Source organism: Danio rerio, chromosome 7, assembly GCF_052040795.2.
Source record: "Danio rerio strain M-AB ecotype USA chromosome 7, GRCz13ab, whole genome shotgun sequence".
In the NCBI taxonomy this organism is placed as follows: Eukaryota; Metazoa; Chordata; class Actinopteri; order Cypriniformes; family Danionidae; genus Danio; species Danio rerio.
This window is the reverse complement of record NC_141027.1, coordinates 80,679,744-80,705,000: the sequence shown is the minus strand read 5'-3', so window position 1 is coordinate 80,705,000 and position 25,257 is coordinate 80,679,744. Positions and strand designations below refer to the sequence as shown.

Below are 25,257 nucleotides of genomic sequence, written 5' to 3'. Positions count from 1 at the left end.
CATTCAATTCTCATGCACACACACTCATACACTACGGCCAGTGTAGTTGATCAGTTCCCCTATAGCGCATGTGTTTGGACTGAGGGGGAAACCGGAGCCCCCGGAGGAAACCCACACCAACACGGGGAGAACATGCAAACTCCACACAGAAAGAGAGGGGTCTGGCTTCAGACCTGGTGCAGTGCAATCTGAGCTGCATCCAATGCTTTTTAATGCGCTCACCTAACCCCACCCCGTCACAGTGAAGTCACTCACTCCATTGAGTCTGACATTGCATCGCTGAGTGATGCAGTCTCAGCTTGCATTATAAAGGATGCATCCAGATACTATTGCACGGAAACACCTATCACCCAGCCGAGGCTCGAACCAGCGACCTTCGTGCTGTAAGGCTACAGTGCTAAGCACTGAGCCACCGTGCTGCCCTATTTCTTTATTTATTAGTGATTAAATGAACATGTTGAGTGAACTGACCCTTAAAAGAGATACAGAGCTGTTTTGATCCCGCACAGATTGATCTCTTCAGTGTTTTATTAAGACAAACGTGAGCAAATGAAGACATGATCGTCCATTTCCATCGATTCGCCTCATCTTGCACATTTCCCCTGCTCGACTGTAAGATCTGGCACTGAGATGCAGAAATGCTGTCTAGGGTTTTGATTACTGAGGATAATAATTCTGATCCAAAAATGCTGGAATAATCTGAATAAAAGAGAGAGAGAGGCGAGCGGCAGCGGCTGATAAGAGCATCAAACCCTCGTCAGAAACTCCTCTTTGATTCCGACGTCAGAAATAAAACAGCCAGCAAATAAGATCACACGAAAACTTATCTGCTGCTTCTCATTCCCCACATCAAAAAAAGTAATCTCTGAAATGAAAGGCTTATCTCCGGCTGCGACGTTTGCGTTAGATAAAGACGTTCGCGATGGTATCGGCCGCACTTCGGAAACGGCGGGAAAACGTACTAATTAAACTCATTTTAATATTTCCATTCAAGTTGTCGAGCTTTAGCCTGAAACTGCGAGACATTTCTCATTTCTGTCAAACTCATCGCTGAAGGAGATTTTCTAGGTCACGCAGGATTTCCACAAGACTTAAAGCGTTAATCTGACACAAAAAACCCTGTACTCACCGGCCACTTTATTAGGTACACCTTACTAGTAATGGGTTGGACTCCTTTGCCTTCAGATCTGCCTTAATCCTCGGTGTCAGAGATTCAGCAAGCCACTGCAAATATTCCTCAGAGGTTTTGCTCCATGTTGTCATGATAGCATCACACAGTTGCTGCAGATTTGTCGGCTGCACATCCATGATGCCAATCTCCTGTTCCACCACATCCCAAAGCTGCTCTATTGGATTGAGCTCTGGTGACTGTGGAGGCCATTTGAGTACAGTGAACTCATCGTCATGTTCACCAGTCTGAGATGATTGAGCTTTATGACATGCTGCGTTATCCTGCTGGAAGTAGCCATCAGAAGATGGAGACACTGTGCTCATAAAGGGATGGACATGGTCAGCAGCAATACTCAGGTAGGCTGTGGCGTTGATGCTCAATTGGTACTAATGGACCCAAAGAAAATCTCCCCCACACCATTACACCACCACCACCAGCCTGAACCGCTGATACAAGGCAGGATGATCCATGCTTTCATGTTGTTGAGCCGAGCATCTGAATGTGTCAGCAGAAATGGAGACTCATCAGAGCAGCAACGTTTCTCCAATCTTCTATTGTCCAGTTTTGGTGAGTCTGTGTGAATTGTAGCCTCAGTTTCCTGTTCTTAGCTGACAGGAGCGGCACCCGGTGTGCTCTTCTGCTGCTGTAGCCCATCCGCCTCAAGGTTGGACGTGTTGTGTGTTCAGAGATGCTCTTCTGCAGAGCTCGGTTGTAGCGAGTGCTTATTTGAGTTACTGTTACCATATTAGCTGAAGCCAGTCTGGCCATTCTCCTCTGACCTCTGGCCTCATCAACAAGGCATTTGCGCCCACAGAACTGCCGCTCACTGGATATTTCCTCTTTGTCGGAGCATTCTCTGTAAACCCTAGAGATGGTTGTGCGTGAAAATCCCAGTAGATCAGCAGTTTCTGAAATACTCAGAGCAGCCCGTCTGGCAGCAACAACCATGCCACGTTCAGAGTCTCTTAAATCCCCTTTCTTCCCCATCCTGACAGATGTACCTAATAAAGTGGCCAGTGAGTGTATATATAGTACTCTACAAATAAGACTGAAGTGAATGAATGTGAATATTTGGTGCGCAGGGTCAGTTTGCTCAGTCTTGATCAATTAATAACGATCTGAAGCAAAAATAAAACACTGATGTTCTCTGCCAATATGAACCTGCGCTGAGAGATCCGGCCTCAGGGTTGGCACTGTTAAATCAGGACGTTTACACTGATGTGTGTTTAACCTTTTCAATCCATTACAGTGAAATCCAGTGGGAAACTCAGAGCTGAAGAGAAACACGTCCACAGAAAGCACAGCATTACATGAAGAGAATCCAGCAAAACAGCGACCAGAGAAACAGCAGCTCCAGGCAAATATGTGCTGATGAAACTCACTAGCGTAGTATAAACCTGCTGTCATTCATTAATGCATTCATTCAGCTTAGTCCCTTTATTAATCAGGGGTCACCACAGAGGAATGAACCACCAACTATTCCATCATATGTTTTAAGCAGCGGATGCCTTTCCAGATGTAACCCATCACTGGGAAACACCCATACACTCTCTTTCACACTCATACACTACAGCCAATAGTTGATCAGTTCCCCTATAGCGCATGTGTTTGGACTGTGGGGGAAACCGGAGCACCCGGAGGAAACCCACACCAACACGGGGAGAACATGCAAACTCCACACAGAAACACCAACTGACCCAGCCGAGACTCGAATACTCGATACTCATTCTTGAGCATTTTGTCTAATTTAAAGCCTGCAGCCCATGAGAGAGGATGATTGTAGTTCAATCAAATGGCAGTAAGGCTCGGCATGTTGTGTTTTAATCAGATTTATTAACATGTTCACCAATATTTCATAGACTGTTTGTAAAAAAACAAAAAAAACAAAAAAAAAAACAGGGATTGCACTTATTAATTAGTTTAAAATATTTTTAAACATTAAACAATTGCCTAAAACATATTATGGAATGGTTGGAAGTTCATTCCTCTATGGCGACCCCTGGTAAATAAGGGACTAAGCTGAAAATGAATGAATGAATTGTACCCACAATCAAAGTACGAGTGTTTTTTACTTTATGCAAGAATATATATTCACCTTAAGACTAATGTGCACAAGCATAATGCAAATTGTACAATACGTTGTATAATCAGACTTTAAAATGCAGGATAAATCTGGCAGAATAAAGTAGTAAATAAAAAATTAACAAATTAAAAAAAAAAATATATATATATTAGTGCTGTCAAAATTACTGTGTTAACGCATGCGATTAATTTGAAATAATTAACAAATATTAAAAAATTTATTAATAAAAAATTTATAAAAACAAATTGATAAAAAAATTACGCAATTATCGCAGTTGCAGTTTTTTTATTTCCTGTTGTGGCCGTGGTTCGTTCAACGTGCAAAGAAATATGGATAAGACCAAGGAAGCACTTTTTAAGGCAAGTTTTAGTATAAAATAGTTAATGTCGCATCACCAGGCTCTCCAGCGTTTCCTCCAGCATTATCAAATTTTTTATGTTTCATTTTTAACTTTCGACTTCTGTTTAAATGGAGTTTGATAACGCATGGCGAACGGAAAGAAAAACCTCAGCATTTCGTGACTCGGTGGTCCTTTAAGGTAATCAAAAACCGCTGTTTACATGGTCGACTCTTAATAAGAGTATCATCTTTATCATATTAAGATCGAAGTATTGGTATTCATGTAAATGAAGTACCAGAAGAAGTCGCGAGCTGTTAAAGTCAGCGCATTCCTCTGCCTTTCAGCATGCGCCCTCCAATGTTTCATTAAGTTTGACTTGTTTCCCGCTTTAACGCAAGTTTTGTTTAGTGTCTGCTTTGCGTTGTTGTGTCAGAATCCTTGTGAAATACAGCCAGACTTTAGAACGCTTAGTTTACGCAAATTTGATGAATGCGTGTTGAATCTGAAGGGAGTCGCTCCGGCTGCGATGTCCTGCACACAGTGCGTGTGTGTGCTTTGGTGTGACACCTGTACGTGCCATTGATGTACCGCTTGATGCTTCTTACGTCCTTGTCGCAGCACCAGTGGCCACAAGATTAGGCTCTGAAATGCATATGCTGATTCAGTAATCTTGTGATCCTGCCTGTTCTCACTCTCACCTCACATCATTCAAAACAAAAGGTCCACATTGTCCCCCGATAACGTCAACAGACTAGACTGTCTGAGCAGCTGTCTGAATGTAAAGGAGGGCTGAGCAAAATCGTTTCTGCTTTATAATTAATGTTCTCAACTCACAGCAATACAACTTTACAATGAGTGCAATTGTTTGTATTTAATACTTTGTTATTATAATTTTCCACATCTGCAACGCCTGTATTTTGGCATTTTTTGCAGTCCACTTAGAATCTAACTTGGAAATATATATTTTTTTCTTTTTTGGCATTGATTGTTTTGAAATTCAGATGGCATTCCCATGCCTGTGTGCTTTAATTTCTGTAATAAATATGGCTGTCAGGTCAGGATCTTGACGGTTTATTGTGGGCATGTAAAGAAATCTGTCACAAGGTAAACAAAAGTTCTAATATTGAATTATATTTTGAATTCAAAACGTTTTTGTCTTGTGTTTACATTAATTTTACATTTGAATAGCCAAAATGACAAGTTTCAGTCTTTTTAATGTGCTTAATCGCGATTAATTAAAAAAAGTGTGATTAATTAGTTAATTTTTTTAATCGATTGACAGCACTAATATATAATCTTGTTCTCAGAAATGTCAATGTTTTCCCCAACACAAGCAAGATAATCTGACAATGTGGTAAAGTGGAAAACAAAAACATGATTATTTAACTCCACAGTCAGATTATTCTGCTCGTTTTAAGGAAAAACTCATTTCTCAAATCAAGAATACTTAGTTTTTTTTCCCCCACAAGAAACATGACAAAAACTCTAAGCTTTATGTTTGAGGCAAATATGAAGCGTTTCTGTGGACACAAACACAGCACATGATGATGGAGCGGCTTCGCGGAGCCTCCATTAATTTCCCGCTCCGCGTTTCTGCTTCGGGCTCCGCTCTGTTCCTGGAGCCAATGGAACAGGCGGAGAATAATTGATGCCCCGAGACTCCAGACCAGACAATAGGTCACAACAACAGCCACCGTCAGACAACCCAGAAACACCCGCACGGTGTAATGTTGGCGGACTAGAAGCGTTTTCAAACCACTTGTTAATCTAAATCTACCATAAAACATGATGCTCACAGTGCCGTTAAAGGGTTAGTTCACTCAAAAATTAAATATGCCATCATTTATTCAGCTTTCACTTGTTTCTAAACTTTATGAGCTTCTTCTGTTGAACAAAAAAAGATGTTTTGAAGAATGTTGGAAACTGATAAGCAATTACCTTCCAGTGTTTGTTTTACTCCTATTGAAGTCAATGAGTGCAGCTTTTATTCATCGAAATATCTTTGGTGTACAACAGAAGAAACTCATAAAGGTTTGGAAACACTTGAGGAAAGTAAACATTGATTATATTTTTATTTTTAGGTGGACAAACTTTAAGCATATTTACATTTATTTCTGTAACTGAAATTACACTTCTCAGAAACATATTGGAAGAAAAATATACAAATCATTATTATTATTCGGTGTTACACACAGGTGGGAATAGTTAATACTACAGTATACGTGAACCACACTGTAGTTAGTGAAGCATTCAATCATTCTCCATTGGTTTAGTCCAGGGGTGCCCAAACGCAGTCCTGCAGATTTGAGCTCCAACTTGCCTCACTACAACTGCAAGGATGTTTCTAGAAAGCCTAGTAAGAGCTGATTAGCTAGCTCAGGTGAGTCTGATTGGGGTTGGAACTAAACTTTGCAGGACACCGGCCCTCCAGGACTGAGTTTGGACACCCCTGGTTTAGTCCCTTAATATTAATCAGGGATCACCACAGCGAAATGAACCACCAACTATTCCAGCATGTTTTACGCAGCGGATGCACTTCCAGCAGCAACCCAGTACAGGGAAACACCCATACACGCTCATCCACCCACACTACGACCAGTTAAAAAATAATAGGGCGGCACGGTGGTCTCAAAGGCAAGAAGGTTGCTATTTCGAGCCCCGGCTAGGTCAGTTGGTGTTTCTGTGTGGAGTTTGCATGTTCTCCCTGTGTTGGTGTGGGTTTCCTCCCAGTTTCCCACACAGTCCAAACACATGTGTTATAGGGGAATTGATTAACTAATTGGCCGTAGTGTACGAGTGCATGTATGGGTGTTTCCCAGTACTGGGTTGCGGGCGGAAGAGCATCCGCTGTGTAAAACATATGCTGGAATAGTTGGTGGTTCATTCCACTGTGGTGACCCCTAAAATAGAGACTAAGCTGAAGGAAAATGAATAATACTTATAATAATTTTAAATACAATACAACATGGCAGATATGTGACTGTCACGAATAATGAAACAAACAAAGATACTAAAAGAACACCAACACCCAAAATGAATATGGTTTTCACATTTTAATTAGCTCACCTAGACTAAAACTAATTACAGGACAATTACTTCATCGAAACATCAAATAAAATGAACGAATGGAATAATGTGCTCGTTGTTCAGTTGGACTCGCTCTGCGTTCATACATGCTCTGCTTTGCTCTCAAGTAAAGAAAATAAACCCGTGAATAAACATTTTAAAAGTCCCGTAGAGTTAATTACCAGCACATGCTAATGCTCCAGTACTATTACATGAGGATGTGTTTGAAGCATCCGGACAGGTGGAGGTGTGTCCTCTCCTCAATCCGCTCAACATTTCCTCACAGCCAATCATGAAGAGACAGTTACAGGACATTACACGCATTTCAGACTGTTTAGAGCTGCAGGAGTGAAGAGGGACATGTTTCGGAGATCCGTCCTGCCAGAAACACCACCAATAAAAAAATATCAATACAACATTATTAGCAGCACACACTCTACCTCCACACATATCTCACCGAAAAAAAAAAAAAAAAATATTGCAGCAATCTATAGTAAACTCTACAGTGTTTCAAACCATACCATAACAAAGTGTGTTAAGGGGTTGACAATTATAGTAGTGTGTTTTTTATTTATTTTAGGGTCTATTGAAGCATTTCTGCACTGCCTTTTCACTTATTACTGACTGCTTTTGGACTGTTAAACAAATGCACCAGTGGACATGAACCCAAGCTGATGTGTTACCATAGCAACTGTAGAGTCACCACAACACATCAATTACTATAGCCTTTGTTACCATAGCGACTGTAGAATCACCACAACAGATCAATTACTGTAGTCGCTGTGTTACTGAGCAACTTTAGAATCACCACAACAGATCAATTACTAGTCTTTGTGTTACCATAGTAACTGTAGAATCACCACAATAGATTAACTTAAGTAGTTTACTATAATATGGTTAAAACACTAAATATTTACTCTAATTAATTATAATGCTACAGTATTTTTTTTCATTTGGGATAGCAAACTATCACACTACACTTTCCGATAGCAGTCATATTTATATTTACATATAAATGGTATATATATATATATATATATATATATATATATATATATATATATATATATATATATATATATATATATAGTAAAAATGCACAGCCCAAAGTGAGACTGAAGTAGGGCTGCACAATATATCAATTCAGCATCTGACACAATGTGCAAATTTGCAAAAGTCACATCACAGGTTTTGCAATATCGAGTTGGGATTATAATTACCCAGAATTCACAGTTCAGAGCACATTATTTGATTGCAAAGTTTAACCCTAATATAACAGAGTGAAACATTTTTTTATTCTTTTATTATGTTTTCAGGCCTGTGACCCAAGTTATCAAGCGAATTTTAAATCATTTGGGAACAAGAAATTATGAAGTTTGTCACTAAATGATTGTTTATTTACACAACAAAGGCTCTTTGCAGTGGTATTTTCCCATTTATTGATTGATTTTCTGTACCTTAATAGTGTTAAAACTCCAGCCACCAGTTGCACAGACAATGCTTAAGGCTAGTCTTAGATTAAATTGGATGTTTGAGCTGTCTTAAAGAGCCCATATTATGGGTTTTTGACAATGCCCCTCCATGTAGTGTGTAACACAGCTCTAAGTGAAGTGAAGTATCCAGCTAAGGCTTAAATCTGTAAGAATACAGTGTTTGAAACGGTTGATTCATCTATAAAAGAGTCGACTCATAGTGCTTCAAACGAGTCGCCTTGATACAGAGTCATTAGGTGTTTCGCCATGACGTACGAACGAAACCAAGATATTCACGTGCACGCGCAAACCCGGGAGATTTCAAACCTGAGGCCCCGCCCTCTGACGCAGAAACCCAGACACACACACACACACACACACACATACACACACACACACCCACAAACATGCCGGTCGATTGAAGTCACACTGCAGATGGATATTATCGATTCTCTACCTAAAGATGAAACCTCAGCATTATAGCCAAGCAGTTGGAAACTTCTGGAAGCTACATGCTACAAAGAATACTTCATCAGCGTTTGTTAAAGTAAGGATCAGTAAAGAGTAACTTACTGATGGACGTCAGGATGAGTTTCTTCCTCCATTTCTCAAGTGTAAGTACGTGCGATTAAAGTTGCCTCGTTGACTCTAGCTTGCAAATGTATTTAGTTGTGATTTGTTACTTGTATCCGCGTGTACTGTATCAGGTTAACTGGCTATATTCTCTTATCACGTGCAAAGTCACGTTAAAAACGCGACGCGTGCTGCTTTGTTAACGGAGCTCCGTGGACGAGGAGTAGTGTGTGTGTCTGTGTGTGCGTGTGCGCGAGCTGACGTCCGGAGGTGTGTGTTTTTGTGTGTGTGTGTGCGCGCGCGTTGTCGAGCAGGGTTAAGTGCGTGTGTGTGTGCAATATGTGTGTGTGTGTCTGTGAAAAGAGCAGAGTGAGAAGCTAGGAGATCTCCTCAACTGTTTTTGGAGTTTTTGCTCAATAAAATAGTCGTCGGTATTTTCAAGTCCATCGTCTGTATTTACATTGAGCCACTGGCAGCTAAACTCCACGCCTACACTATGGAGCGTGTATGAACTGTGATTACTTTTATATTGCTGATTAGCTATTGGCCATTTCACTCTCTGACTGAAGGCAGTCGACCAATCGCAACAGACTGTCATCGGTCCAATCAGCGCAGATTAGCTTGGCGCTAAGGAGGGGTTTGGGAACAAATGAATCACTGGACGATTCATACGGGAGTCGCTGGGATAATTAGGTAAAAATAAATGCAGATTATAAGACCATGAAAGTGTTTTTTGACCTTGCATGCATATTAAACTGTTGTTGGAGACCCTTACAACCAAGATATGACCCTATTTCATGTATAATATGGGCTCTTTAACTGAAAATAACTTGCAGTTAGAGACCCTAAAATACCTTAGTGGCATTGTTTTGTCTCCAGAATTCACACCAATAATGTGTTTTTTTAACAGCATTTTTATAAAAGTGGCTTCAATATGTAATTTAACTAAGTTCTAGTCCTTACTATAGCTAATCCTTGTTTGAGAAACTGGATCCAAGTGTTTTTTCATTTCTAACATTGTTCTGTTTTCACCCGCACTTAATTTGTGTTTATTAAATATTTTTGGATAATTTTCTATATTTTGGCGCACACTTGACTACGAAATCTCAGTCAATCTCCTGAAGAAAAATTATGAGTTCTTTCCAAACAGAGTTACTGAGGTTATCTTGTAAAATTATATTCACGTCGCAATAGAAATCACAGAATAACTAAATATTGCAATGTCAGTTTTTTTCCCCCCCAATATCATGCAGCCCCTGACTGAAGTAAATGTAGAGTAAAGTAACTCAGAGTGGTGTGAGACTGAAATCATGTGTGTACACTACTGACCATAGCAGCTGAGGCTCAGCCGGAGCACAGCAGGACACTGCAAAACACACACAAACACATGACAATTAACTCACACATAACACATCAAAGTTTGCTATAAAATAAATAAAATGAAGTTATGTCTATTGAAATAAAGCTATGGAAAGAATGAAACAACAATTTGAATTTACAATTTAAATTTATACGTCGAGAATTCTATAATTTTTGTTTTATTCTGTGAACTATGGATGGAATTTCTACACAGTTTCAAAGATTTAGTTTTTTTTTTATTTTTGGATACAATAAAAATGCTATGTTTTCAAAAATGTTTACATTTTTAGACAACACAATTCCAATGTTTTAATTATAGAATAACCAAGTCATCAATATATCTGCAGAAATACTCCAACTTCAGTAATCACAAAAAGAAAACAGCCATGAACAACTCTCATTTTCTAAAAAATATATAAACAACAGAAATCAATAAAATTAATTGAAATAGTTTAAAATGACAACATACTTATGTAATGTTTAGAAGAAATGTTATAAAACCATCATAGAATAAAACAACTATCTATTAAAAGTTGTAAAAAGGAAACGTTTATCATTATCATATTTTTGTTTTTAATCATTTAAACAGCACACAACTAATATAAATGTAATATATTTTCATATAACTGAATAAAACTGTTAGACAGAACCAGAGTATGCTTTATTTAATAACATCTCATCCCTGCAGAAAAAACTGCTTAAACCAACCCAAGCTGGTTGGCTGGTCAACCTACCTGGTTTTAGAGGGGTTTTGGCAATTTCCAGCCTGGTCTTAGCTGGTCAGGCTGGTAAATGACCAGCTAAAACCAACTTTACCAGCCTGGTTTAAGCTGGGGATATCTGGTTTTGGCTGGGCTCCCAGCCTGGGCTGGTCAAACTGGTTTTAAGAGATCATCTCCTAGCATGACCAGCTAAGACCAGACTGGGAATGACTGGAAATCAGCCTGGAAATAGCCAAAACCCCGTTAAAAGCAGGCTGGTCGACCAGCCAAAACCAGTCAACCATCCTAGGCTGGTTTAGGCTGGATTTTTCAGCGGGGATAGCATTAAATGACTTCTATACATCTTTCTGAAGTATCTGTATTTTGATCTGGTGTGCGATTGAACTTCAGTAAAACTTTTACGCATTAGAAAAATAGGATTACAGCTTTATATACCAGATGTTCATGGATTAAAGCTGTAAAGGTTTATAATTCACACATACTTTAAGCCAACAGTCTGAGATCAGGCTTCAGTCTAATGGAGAGTTATGATCACGTGACTGCTCGCGTCCTGCCCTAAACTTCAATCCTCTGCCTAAGATAAACACCAGCACTCACCGCTCAGGGAAAAGCGAAATAAAAGACGCAGAACAGCATCACGTCGAACAGCAGAAACATCCAGAAATCAAACCAGTACGAATGTTTGGGCAGAGACGGAACAACGGCCCGCGAGTCCTCCATGACCGCACACCCGCTTCCGGCTTCACGCGCGTCTTTGGGTTTCCCGATTTTAAAATAAAAGTCTCGCGAATGTTCGCAATCCACTCGGAAAACTAAGCCTTTTTTTACAGAGAAAAAAAATCAATTTTTTTCTTCAGTAGATACTCATAGAGAGATTTAGAAACGCTGATTGAGAAGACAGTGTATGAATGCTATCATATATGCATACATTCACATACAGTTGGATGGTAACCTACAATAGAAAGAGCTTGAACTTTTGTTTAAGGGCTATAATAAGGTCAATTTTAACTTTGACATTTACTCAAGTGCTGCTTTAGTTCTATCTGAAGATTACGATCATCTAAATGAACTCAAATAAACATGACTAGCACTGTGAATGCCGTATAAAGACTCATTATGCTGACATAATAAAACACACAGGCTATATTGATGTTAACAGCATTTAAGTGAACTAATGTCCATTTAAGTGTCTCAAATGTTCACATATCACATGGTTATATTGTTTATACATGTTTATTATTGTACAGTTATTTAAATGTACTTGCATAACTGATTATTACACTTAAATGAACACAGTAAGTGATTGAATGTATGTTTATTGTCAATAGTGACACTTAAATATATGCTATTAGGAGTTTAAATCAACACTTACATGAACTTTATTAACTTTTAAGATGAATTCAAGTCCTAATATAGTTTATAATGTCATTCATAAACAAACACACTCATACACTAACACACACATGCACGCACGCGCACACACACACGCAGCTAATGTGTCTACAGATGGCTAAGCACCTCTTAAACTGTGAATGGCTGGAGCTCAGATGTGTTTTAAAGGCCGTTTGTTTTAAACAGCAGCCCATTCGGATGGCAGCGCGTAAATTCATGGATCCACAGCGGCTTCACCCTGAGGGACGGATCCCAACGCCTCACTAAACAAATGTTTCCTCGCGGCGGGAACAGCCAGCACAAAAACAAGCCATGAATTTTTAACGCCGAGGTGACAGACTGCACTAATATGTGCGACTCACTCTGATGTCGAAGAGCGCTTTTATTCCAAATGTAATAATTTCTCCAAAAAAAACAAACAAACAAACACACACACACACAAACAAAGCAGAAACGATAATAAAGAGCTTTTATTGACGCCACCGTCCCACTGCGTCTTTCATTTCAGCTTGCCAATTGTGTTTCTAATAGTTCATTTTATTCCCCGATCATAATCTCATTACTCATTTGACAGAAATATAGCACAAGCCCATCACAAAACTGTCGGCGGATTTTTCCAGCGATAATATACAATCATCTGGCCGTTATCCTGAAAGAGACGCAACGGGATGATCACGATCAGATGATTAGCACATAAACAACAATCGGACAGGGGATGTTGATCTAAGAGTAAATGATTTCATTATGTGCGACGGAGGACATCGGGAAATTACTGGCATGTGTTATGAGGAAGGACATATTCACAGCTTTATGTGTGTGAAAGTCATGCAGAAAGGGCACGGTTTTATGAAACAGAAACAACGGGATAAACATGAGCATATAAAACTAGAATAATAATAACAGTGATGAAGTCGTAATGCTATATATTGACAGTATAATGTATTACCTTGATGTACAATTACAGGATACAAAAGTCACAAGGACTCTTATTTTGTGTATCATTAGTTTACTTTGTTGTCATTCTGATATACAAATATATATATATATATATATATATATATATATATATATATATATATATATATATATATATATATATATATATATATATATATATATATATATATATATATATGTATATACAGTTGAAGTCAGAATTATTAGCCCCCTTTTGATTTTTATTTTCTTTTTTAAATATTGATTTTTAACAGAGCAAGGAAATGTTCACAGTATGTCTGATAATATTTTTTTCTTCTGGAGAAAGTCTTATTTGTTTTATTTTGGCTAGAATAAAAGCAGTTATGAATTTTTTAAAAACCCTTTTTGGGACAAAATTATTAGCCCCTTTAAGCTAATTTTTTTCCCCGATAATCTACAGAACAAATCATCATTATACAATAACTTGACTAATTACCCTAACCTGCCTAGTTCACCTTATTAACCTAGTTAAGCCTTTTAATGTCACTTTAAGCTGTACAGAAGTGTCTTGCAAAATATCTAGTAAAATATTATTTACTGTCATCATGACAAAGAGAAAATAAATCAGTGATTAGAAATAAGTTTTTAAAACTATTATCTTTAGAAATGTGCTGAAACAATCTTCCCAGAACAGAACTGAAAATGGGGAAGAAAATAAACAGGGGCACTAATAATTCAGGGGGGCTAATAATTCTGACTTCAACTGTATATATATATATATATATATATATATATATATATATATATATATATATATATATATATATATATATATATATATATATATATATATATATGATAAATATGTGATATGCAATTACATAAAATGGTCACAAAGACTTTTATGTTGAGTGTTGTCAGTTTAATTGTTGTCACAGTTTCTTCATTACTATGTTCACCTTTAGTTTACAGGTGCATGTATTAAAATAATATGAAATTACATAAATAAAATGGTCACAAGGACTCTTGTTTTTAATATTGTCAGTTTGTCACAGTCTCTTTATTATTTTGTTCACCTGTGTCTTATTTATTTAACATGTATATTTATTAAAATAACTACTAAAAATAAAAATAAATGAAAATAAATTTGTTACAAACACTCTTATTTAGAGCATTGTTATTTCCTTTTATTTCATTTTTTCTTTATTGTCATAGTTTCCTCATTACTGATTATGTTCACCAGTGTCTTATTTAGTTTACATGAATATGTACTAATATAATATGCAACTACATAAATAAAATAGTCACAGGGACTCTTATTTTGAGTGTTGTCAGTTTACTTGTCACAGTTTCTTCATTACTTATTATGCTCACCTGTGTCTTGTGTATATATAGGCGACGCAGTGGCGCAGTGGGTAGCACATTCGCCTCACAGCAAGAAGGTCGCTGGATTGCTGGTTCGATACTTGGCTGAGTTGAAGTTTCTGTGTGGAGTTTGCATGTTCTCCCTGCACTCCCGTGGGTTTCCTCCGGGTGCTCCGGTTTCCCCCACAGTCCAAAGACATGCGCTACAGGTGGATTGGGATGGCTAAATTGTCCGTAGTGTATGAGTGTGTGTGTGAATGTGTGGATGTTTCCCAGAGATGGGTTGCGGCTGGAAGGGCATCCGCTGCGTAAAAACTTGCTGGATAAGTTGGTGGTTCATTCCGCTGTGGTGACCCCACATTAATAAGGGACTAAGAAAATGAATGAATGATATATATATATATATATATATATATATATATATATATATATATATATATATGTGGGCACTATGCATGCTCTTTATGCTGACAATAATTAAAGCATAGGTTAAACTGATGTTAACAGCAATTAAGTTAATATTAATACTGTTTCTCATACATATTTAGTGTTTATATATGTTTACGACTGTAAAGAACATTTTAAATGTACTTGTTTAGCTAGTTATGTGAGTTAAATCAAAAAGCAAAGTGAGTAAATACATATTGTCAATCATAACACTTGTTTGTAGTGTATATAAAACTCAATAGCATTTGGATGAATGCTAATAATTCTTAAAACACTCACACAGTTACTACAGTATTACCACAGTATTCATTCATTTCATGTGGGTTGACTTATGTAAAATAGAAAAATAAGGGTTTTATAGTCTTACTGGAGTATCTTTTGCTCAGTACTCTCCCTCAAGTGCTTGATTGTGTTCGTGGTCCAGCACTGAGTGAAGGCCATTTATTTTTTAAAAGCTGCTCATGAAAGCCGCAGTGGCGGATGTGGAGCGCCTTTAATATTCCTCTCATATTTTCATTGATCAGCTGGCTGTATTTACCGGCGACGCTAAACGCTGGCGTATCAATGTGTCATTGTTAACGCTCATCTCATTCCTCCAGCCCTCGGTACGGTTCATCCAGCATCACGGCGTCCAGACAGACACAAACAGCGCTATAATGGAGCGTTTGATTGTGCGTGTGCATCCAGTGACCCCGGTGTTACGCGTTTATGAGCGCGATCTGTCAGAGCTCCGTCAAGCATACACTAATTGTTTTGCCGATGATGGCCTACAATGAATGTGTCGAGTACTTTTCAAAAGAAAGGAATTATATCTTTCTTTTCAGCGGCAGGGGTTCAGAGTAAAGTCCAAACCCTCCCACATGACAAAATAAATACTACAGTCATTTAAAGTGTTTATGAACCATTGACTTTAGTAAAGTGTATTATGACTCATTGTTAGTGAATATTGCAGCATACTGTAGTAATAACTATTGCTGAAATATGGCTTTACAACTGATCAACTTCAGCAAATATTTATAATTTACGTTAGTTTTTACTACAGTAAACTGCGGTATAATATACACTATAGTTATAGAAAACTTTAGCAATGCATCATCTGATAATTTTAGTAAAGTAGTTGTGCTACCATAGCAACTGTAGAATGATCACAACATATTAATTACTATAGTGGCTGTGTTACCATAGCAACTATAGAATTACAACATATCAATTTCTATAGGCGTTGTGTTACCATGGCAACTACAGAACTACCACAGCAAATCATTCACTGTAGTTGTCATGTTACCTTAGCAACTATAGAACTAATACAACAGATAATTTAAGTTGTGTTACCATAGCAACTACAGAATCACCACAACAGATAAATTACTAAAGTTGTGTTACCTTAGCAACTATAGAACAGATCATTTTAGTTGTTTTGTTTCTAAAGCAACTACAGAACTACAACAACAGATCTATTACTATAGCAGTAGTATTACCCTAGCAACAATAGAACTACTACAACAGATCATTTAAGTTGTGTTACCATAGCAACTATAGAATCACCACAGCAGATCAATTACTATAGCTGTTGTGTTACCATAGAAACCACATAATTACCAAAACAGAGCAATTTCGATAGTTGATGTGTTACCATAGTAACTATAGAATCACCGCAACAGATCAATTACTGTAGTTGTGGTTTTAACATAGTAACTGTAGAATCGCCACAACATATGATTCGCTATAATTGTTGTGTTACCATAGCAGCTACTGCATTACCACAACAAATCAATTACAATAGTTGTTGTGTTACCATAAGAACAATAGAACTACCACAACAGATCAATTACTATAGTTTTTGTGTTACCGTAGCAACTATAGAAAAAAATGCCATTATAGCGCTAAAACAACACGCATACACCGCCCATAGTAAACATACACCCTGACCTGACGCAGGAGACTCTGGAGTTACTTTTACAGTAGTTTTGCACACAAAAATGTTCTTGGAGCTTCAAATGACGCACTGAAGACACAAGTGATGTTTTGAGAATGATTTTTCTGGACGTCCAGTTTTTTGGAACCCTCATAGCCCGTTTCCACTGCTTGGTACAGTACAGTATGGTACAGTTTAGTACGGTTTTTTGGTCGTTTTCAATGTCTAAAGGTACCTAAAAGCGAACCACACCATACCACTTTTTGGGTACCCTTTCAAAAGGCGGTATGCTTTCTCGCATGAGCTCAACACACATCTATACTTGAAATAAGGAGCTTCTTGAGTTGATGAGAATAACGTTAGTGTGATTATTAAAGAGCTTCTGACATCTGATCCTTTCAGAAACAGACAAACGTGAGAGTGAAGCATGAAAAATCAAAGGAGCGAATGATTCTTTCAGCAACCTAAAACATGAACACACTGCCATGCTTAACTATTATCATCACCTTCTGGACTATTATGAACTCGGAATGACAGAATTACTCTAGCAGAGGCTAGTGTCAATGGAGGATGAGGGAGCTCTCGCATTTCATCTAAAACATCTTAATTGTGAATGAAGCTGTCAGAGTATTGAAACAACACGAGGGATAGTAATTAATAATGTCATTTTGAATTCTGGGTTAACTAATAATTTAACACAGAGCAGCTCCTGCTCTCCTTCGAACCCCACAACTGCTCATTTTAGGCAGAATAAATCCTTGTTCTCCCATGTCTACGAAACACACAAAATATGAAAGTGGCTACTCGGAGCAATTTGCGGGATTACCAGAGTTTTAGGGTGTAAATCTGACAAAAGAGCATTTGATGGCATTCCCCCCTGATGAAGCTGACAGAAGAGGATGTGTCCGGGTCGCAGAGACTCTCTCTCCCGCTGCTTTTCTTCTCTCTGTCGCCGCTGGCAGAGTCGCAGAGAAGGAGAAAATGTCGCTTCCATCCGCCGTCTTTGATGACAGACTTGCCAAGAACGCTGCCAAGAAACCACTGATCCGTTCCAGCGTGTCTCTCCCGCCACAGATTAGTTCAGTGTGATTTACTGACATGATAAACAACACACAACAAAACTGGCTCTCCGTCTGTCTTTAAAAACACACACATCAGGTGATCTCTGCTCGGGAATGTTAAGCGTTCATATATTTGATTGCCAGCGCTGATGCTGATCCTTCTTGCATTATCTCTACTCAAACAGAACAAAAACACACAGAGAATCAAATTATCATCGCTGATAAATTCACAGAGACACACATTATTACTCAGAAATAAACTGCAGAAAGACTCTATACACTATTGCAGCACAGACTCATCGTGCCTCAGCCTACGTTTGTGCTATACGTTGCTAAAGAGATGTTTCATTGTAATTTTCAAATGAACAATCCACTAGAAGGCGCTGTTTTTAGTGTTGTGAATCCAAAATAGGGAACTTTTTGTACATTTCACATGATAAATCCACTAGAGGGTGCTTTCTACATTTTTAAGAATATGCAATATGTCACCTAGGGTAGACAACGAATCCACTAGAGGGCGCTGTTTGCATTTTTGTAAATGTGAAATTTGTTACTTACGGTGTATTTTTGTAGGGCGTTCTCTACTTGTTGCATTCATACATTTGATTGCTAGCATCAACATGATCCGTTGACGTTTAACGTCTTGTGACCAAATCAAGGGAGCCAATGTGTTCGTGCACACCGACGCACAAAACGGCAGGCGTAAAAGCCTCATTTTTTAGGAAAAGTTTTTTTGTTTTGATGCGTCACGTCAAAACCTTCTCCTCCAATCAGATTGGCACTGTAGATCATGTGCACAGAGCTGCTGAAGTTTCAGATCTGCTGGTTTCCAGTCATTTCTAGCCTGGTCTTAGCTGATCAGGCTGGGAGATGTCCAGCTTAAACCAGGCTAGTTAAGCTGGTTTTAGTTGGTTTTAGCTGGTCATTTTCCAGCCTGACCAGATAAGACCAGGCTAGAAATGGCTGGAAATCAGTCTGGAAGTGGCCAAAACCCCTCTAAAACCAGCCTGGCTGACCAGTTTAGCCTGGTTTAAGCTGTTTTTTTCAGTAGGGACATTATCAGAATTGACAGATATAAGAAAGTCATTATTATACACGTAGTTTAAAAGTCCACTTCATCATTTCTGGCATTGCTCCCTGACAAGAACAAAATCGGTTTCGGTCGTTTTAGTGTGGATGTCAGAAAGAATTTAAGACAATAGTGTTTACAGGGACTGTTTTTAGACAAACACACCATATTCAAATGTATCAGTATTAGCGTAGCCGTCCTGTAGCCGAAGTGCCGGTCAGCGCGAGGAAACGCTGGTCTCTGATGGGATAATGAACGCAGCCGGCGGCGAGACTCAGTGCATTAGCAGCAGCTGCAGGGGCCAAACCAACACCTGCGGAGACTAAAACTCTTCATTTAGATCAATATTCACATCATTAACCTTTACTGGCCCTACACTAATGGATCAATACAGCGACAGAGGCCTGGAGAGAGCAGAACAGCAGGATGGAGAGGACGGATGATGCTAACGCTACGTCAGAAACGCAGTGCTAATCGCATGCATGCTGCGAGCGCCTTTTATTTAGGATTCCTGCACAAAACATTGATGAGCTCTGACTTTGGGTTCTGGAGGAATGTGGGAAAACAGGGCGATTCACGTGCAGAATCTGAGGTTGTGCTTTTAAAAGTCCTGCAGCAAAATCAGTCCGGATTACCTTCTCATAGTCATGAAATTAATCGACATTTATTGACAGATTCCAGGTTTTAAATGTAAGGGTTTCACATTATATATATATATACAGTGCTCAGCATAAGTACACCCCACACAAATATATCTTTTAAATTCATATTTTAATAGGAAGCTTTACAATCTTATATTTGTGCATATACATTAGATCAGTCAGTGCTGAAGCCAAATCTGGAGCTCATCTGACAAAATAACTGACGATAACCCTCCAGCCAAATTTATGTTATAGAGAATTATTAAACACAAATTTATAAAAGAGGAAAAATCAAGAGAAGCAAAAATTAAAAAAAAAAAAAAATTGTAGAAATTTTGTTGGTTGTAATTTATTTTTGCAATATTTTGCTTGAATTTAATTGTATTATCTTACAATTTCTAAATATGTTCGGTGACTAAAATATTATTGTAATAAATATATCTGTTTAAATAAATAAATCTGTTTTGTTTAACTGGGGTGATATATATATATATATATATATATATATATATATATATATATATATATATATATATATATATATATATATATATATATATATGTTTTTATTATATTATTGTATTAATTAAACAAATTATATTATTATTATTATTATTATTAGCATTATTATTAAACTGTTATTATTACAATTACAGTTATTACAGTTGTAAAAACTTACTTATATTATCTATGTATATTTATTAATATAAATAACACAGATGCAATGTTGATTGGTCATCCACACGCACACACACACACACACACACACACACACACACACACACACACACACACACACACACACACACACAATAAATACAATTAATTATCAATTTTCCTTCGCCTTAGTCTCCTATATATCATAGTTCACCACAGCGGAATGAACTGCCAACTATTCCAGCATTTGTTTTACGCAGTGGATGTCCCTCTAGCTGCAACCCAGTACTGGGAAACACCCACACACACACTCATACACTACGTCAGTGTAGTTGATCAGTTCCCCTATAGCGCATGTGTTTGGACTGTGCCCGGAGGAAACCCACGCCAACACGGGGAGAACATGCAAACTTCACACGGAAACACCAACTGACCCAGCTGAGACTCGAACCTGTGACCTTCTTGCTGTGAGGTCACAGTGCTAATCACTGAGCCACCGTGCCACCTATAATAAATACAGTTTATACATAAAAATATCAGCAATGAGGTTGAAATACTTGTGTGAGAAGTAAGTAACTAACTAACTATTTATGTACTGCATGACCCATGACATCAGTAAATATAATATGTGCATAATTCATGCTGGCAAACTTTAGCATGTATATTGATGTAGTCAAATGTTTTGTCATATATAGTATATATGAACACGCATAAAGCGTGTTGCTGTGAGATGCGGGAGGATTATTCTCTGTGTGGTTATTCTTCCTCAACAGAAGCTTCATGAAGAGGTTGTGTCTTCTCTCAGGTTTGCTCTCCTGGGAAACACACTCAGCTTTAATGGTCTGTTTTATTGTTAATGACACAGGATCTTCATCAGGCACAGAATGAAATCACTGACTTCGGAAATCAAGGAGAAACTCGCGGCAGCTGGCGGAAACTCCAGTCCTACTATTGTGTAACACTCGACATTGTTATAAAGCTTTTATTGCTGCATTTTCTCTTCCTCACCTGAGCGAGCCGCGTCTGATTGTTTGACTGGTAATAATGTAAAATGACTGGGCCTGATCACGGCGGATTAATGTTTCCTGCAGATTGCAGATCCACTTTAACAAACAAGAAATGCATTAAACATTTATTAGGAAAAGAACTATATATGCTAATGTCATTTACAAAACCCGCAGTAACACTTTAGAGTTCTTCTGATATAGATATACAATATATGATAATGTATGCAAATCACATATAGGACACAAGTTTGGATATCAGAGATACAGAAATATATGTCACATGTATGTCATAAGTGGCTTATAGATGGTGGTGGGTAGTTGCCAGCACATTGTTACGTGTTTTAAAGAGTTATGGGTGGTTGCCAGGGTGTTGCTATGTGTTTTTTGGGAGACATATGTAGTTGTTAGGGTGTTGCTGTGTATTTTATATGAGTGGTTTCCATGGTGTTGCTATGTATTTTAATAAGTTATGTGTGGTTGTCAGGGCATTGTTATGTGTTTTATATTGTTATTGGTTGCTATGCATTTTCGGGGAGTTTTGGGTGGTTTCCAGGGTGTTGCAATTTATTATAATGGGTTATATGCGATTGCCAGGGCAGTGCTATGTGTTAGAGAAGGTGTTATAGAGTTATTGGTTGGTTGCCAGTGTGTTGCTTTGCATTTTCAGGGGTCACAAATGGTTGTCAAGGTATTGCTTTGTGTTTTATGGAGTTGTGGGTGGTTTCCATGGTGTTGTAATGTGTTTTAATAGGTTGTGTGCTGTTGTCAGGGCGTTTCTATGTGATTTATAGAGTTATGGGTGGTTTCCATGGTGTTGCTATGCATTTTAATAGGTTATATGTGGTAGTCAAGGCGTTGCTATGTGTTTTATAGAGTTATGGCTGGTTTCCATGGTGTTGCTATGCATTTTAATAGGTTATATGTGGTAGTCAGGGCGTTGCTATGTGTTTTATAGAGTTATGACTGGTTTCCATGGTGTTGCTATGTATTTTAATAGGTTAAGTGTGGTTGTCAGGGCGTTGCTATGTGTTTTACATAGTTACTGGTTGGTTGCCAGAGAGTTGCTATGCATTTTCAGGGGTAAAATGTGGTTGCCAGGGTATTGCTATGTTTTTTATTTGTTTAGAGTTTTAAAGAGTCACTGATGGTTTTCATTGTGTTGCTATGCATTGTAATGGGTTATGTGTGGTTGTCAGGGCGTTGCTATGTGTTTTAGAAAGTTTTAGAGAGTTATGGGTGGTTTCCATGGTGTTGCTATGCATTTTAATAGGTTACATGTGGTTGTCAGGGCGTTGCTATGTGTTTTATAGTGTTATTGGTGGTTGCCAGGGTGTTGCTATGCATTTTCAGGGGTCATATGTGGTTGTTAGGGCATTGCTATGTGTTTTCTTTAGTTTTAGATAGTTATGGTTGGTTTCCATGGTGTTGCTAAGTGTTTTATAGAGTTATGGATGATTTCTATGATGTTGCTCTGTATTGTTATGGGTTATGGTTGTCAGAGCGTTGCTACTGTTTGTGTTTTATAGAGGTTTGGATGGTTGCCAGAGTATTGATACCTATTTCCATGGGTTATGTGTGGTTGTCAGGGTGTTGCTATGTGGTTTATAGAGTGTTGCTATGGATTATAAAGAGTTATGAGGGGTTGCCAGGGTGTTGCTGTGCATTTTTAAGAGGTTAATTGTGGTTGTCAGTGCATTATTTAGTGTTTAAGAGAGTTATGGGTGGTTGCCAGGTTGTTACTATGTTATTTAAGGGGTTATTATGTGGTTGCCATGGCATTGGTTTGTGTTTTAGAGTTATGGGTGGCTGCCAGGGTGTTGCAATGGATATATTTTAGAGGTTATGTGTGGTTTTCAGGGCATTGATGTGTGTTTTAGAGTTACGGTTGGTTGCTGGGGTGTGGCTAAGTTTCCTCAAAGGGTTATTTGTGGTTGTCTGAGTGTTGCAATGTTTTGTCAGGGGTTGCCAAGGTGTATTTTTATGCATTTTTTAGGGGTTATGTGTGATTGTCAGGATGGTGCTATGTGTATAAGGGTGTTATGGTTGGTTGCTATGTATATTTAAGGAGTTATGTAGGGTTGTCAGGGTTGTCATTGGATACTGAGATAGTTACCACAGGAATCAAATCCACAAATAAACGTATAACTTGAATACAGTGTACTTTGCTCTCCAAAATGATTGCCTAATGTATGAATGTATATGCCATATTTGAAAGAAAAAAAAATACAAATATAAATTAGGTAGATGATCATGACATCAGATTTTAAGTAATGAAGCATCCCTCGGTAGAAACACACATGTAAACACATACACATTGTGTCCAAATGTGTTTACTTCCTCATAAAGGATTAATATTGTCCTGAAATGCAGATGAAACACACATCTTGCATCTCATGCGCCTGTTGATTTGAGCTCTGCAATGACTCTACAGCATTGCATTGGTTGCATGCCGTGTTGTGTCTTCTCTGCTGTCTGCAGGACTGGAGGGCTTATTTAGTGTCTCGCACGAAAACCAAATGAAGCAGAAAGTGGAAAACAGCTTAAGCGGTAAAGTGAGGGAGGAAATTCACTTTAAATACACAGGATTCATTTAAAAACAGGCCAGTCCAATTTCCTTGATAAGATGCTTGCTCTTTCTTGTGGGAATAAAGGGTCAGATAAACTCATCAGCATTATGATCAGGCTTTCTGGAGCGCTGCCAGAAGGTGCTCGGATGGAGGGGATGGTTGCCAAGTGCAGTTGCTAGGGTGTTGCTAATCTGATACTATGTAGGGCAGGGGTGTCAAAATGCAGTCCTGGAGGACCACAGACCCGCACAGTTTAACTTCAGCCTCAATCAAACACACCAGCTGCTTTTGAAACCTGTTGTTAACCTAGAGTTTTGGTGGTTGCCAGGGCATCACTAGGTGATTTATAGATTGTTTTGGTGGTTGCCAGGGCATTGTTAATTAGTTATACAGTGTTTTGGTAGTTGCCAGGGTGCTGCTAAGTAGTTTTTATATTGTTGGGGTGGTTGTCAGGGTGTTTCTGTGTGTTTTAGCGGGTGATTGTCAACGTATGTCTACATGTTGTTAATAGTCTTGGGATGGTTGCCAGGTTATTGCTATGCTGTTTGTAGATTGTTTTGGTGGTTGCTAGGGCATTGCTAAGTCGTTTACAAAGTGTTGGGGTGGTTGCCAGGTTATTGCTAAGTGGTTTATAGTGTGTTAGTGTGGCTGCCAGGGTGTTTCTATGTGGTTTATGTGGTGGTTGTCAAGGTATTTCTACACGTTGTTGACAGTGTTGAGATGGTTACCAGGTCATTGCTATGTTTTTTTTATAGATTGTTTTGGTGGTTGCTAACTAGCTTATATAAAGTTGGGTTGGTTTCCAGGGTGTTGCTAAGTAGTTTATTTTGTATTGGGGTGGTTATCAGAGTGTTGCTAAGTGATTTATAATGTGTTGGTGTGGTTGCCAGGGTGTTTCTATGTGTTATATCGGGTAGATTTCAAAATATTTCTACATGTTGTTGATAGAGTTGGGATGGTTGCCAGGTTATTGCTATGTGGTTTATAGATTGTTTTGGTGGTTGCCAGGGCATTGCTTAGTAGTTTACATAATGTTGAGGTGGTTGCCAGAGTGTTGCTAAGTGATTAATAGTATGTTGGTGTGGTTGCCAGCATGTTTCTGTCTGTTTTATGGGGTGGTTGTCAAGGTATGTTACATGTTGATAGTGTTAGGATGGTAACTAGGTCATTGCTATGTTGTTTATAGATTGTTTTAGTGGTTGCTAACTAGTTTATATAGTGTTGGTGTGGTTGCCAGGGTGTTGGTAACTAGTTCATAAAGTATTGGGGTGGTTGCCAGAGTGTTACTAAGTGGTTCATAGTGTGTTGGTGTGGTAACCAGGGTGTTTCTGTGTGTTTTACAGGGTGGTTGTCAAGGTATGTTATTAATAGTGTTGGGATGGTTGCCAGATCATTGCTGTGTGGTTTATATCATGTTTTGGTGGTTGCCAGA

General features: G+C 38.3%; 1 long non-coding RNA gene across 1 annotated transcript; it reads right to left on the bottom strand.

Annotated features, from left to right (window-relative positions):
• Positions 1–5,685: 5,685 nt before the first annotated feature.
• On the bottom strand, positions 5,686–11,518 carry LOC100537708 (uncharacterized). The gene is made up of 4 exons (XR_015496653.1): positions 11,384–11,518; positions 10,035–10,071; positions 6,533–7,038; positions 5,686–6,098 (listed from the first exon to the last, which is right to left on the bottom strand). It is a non-coding gene; the product is annotated as an uncharacterized LOC100537708 (long non-coding RNA).
• Positions 11,519–25,257: the final 13,739 nt, after the last annotated feature.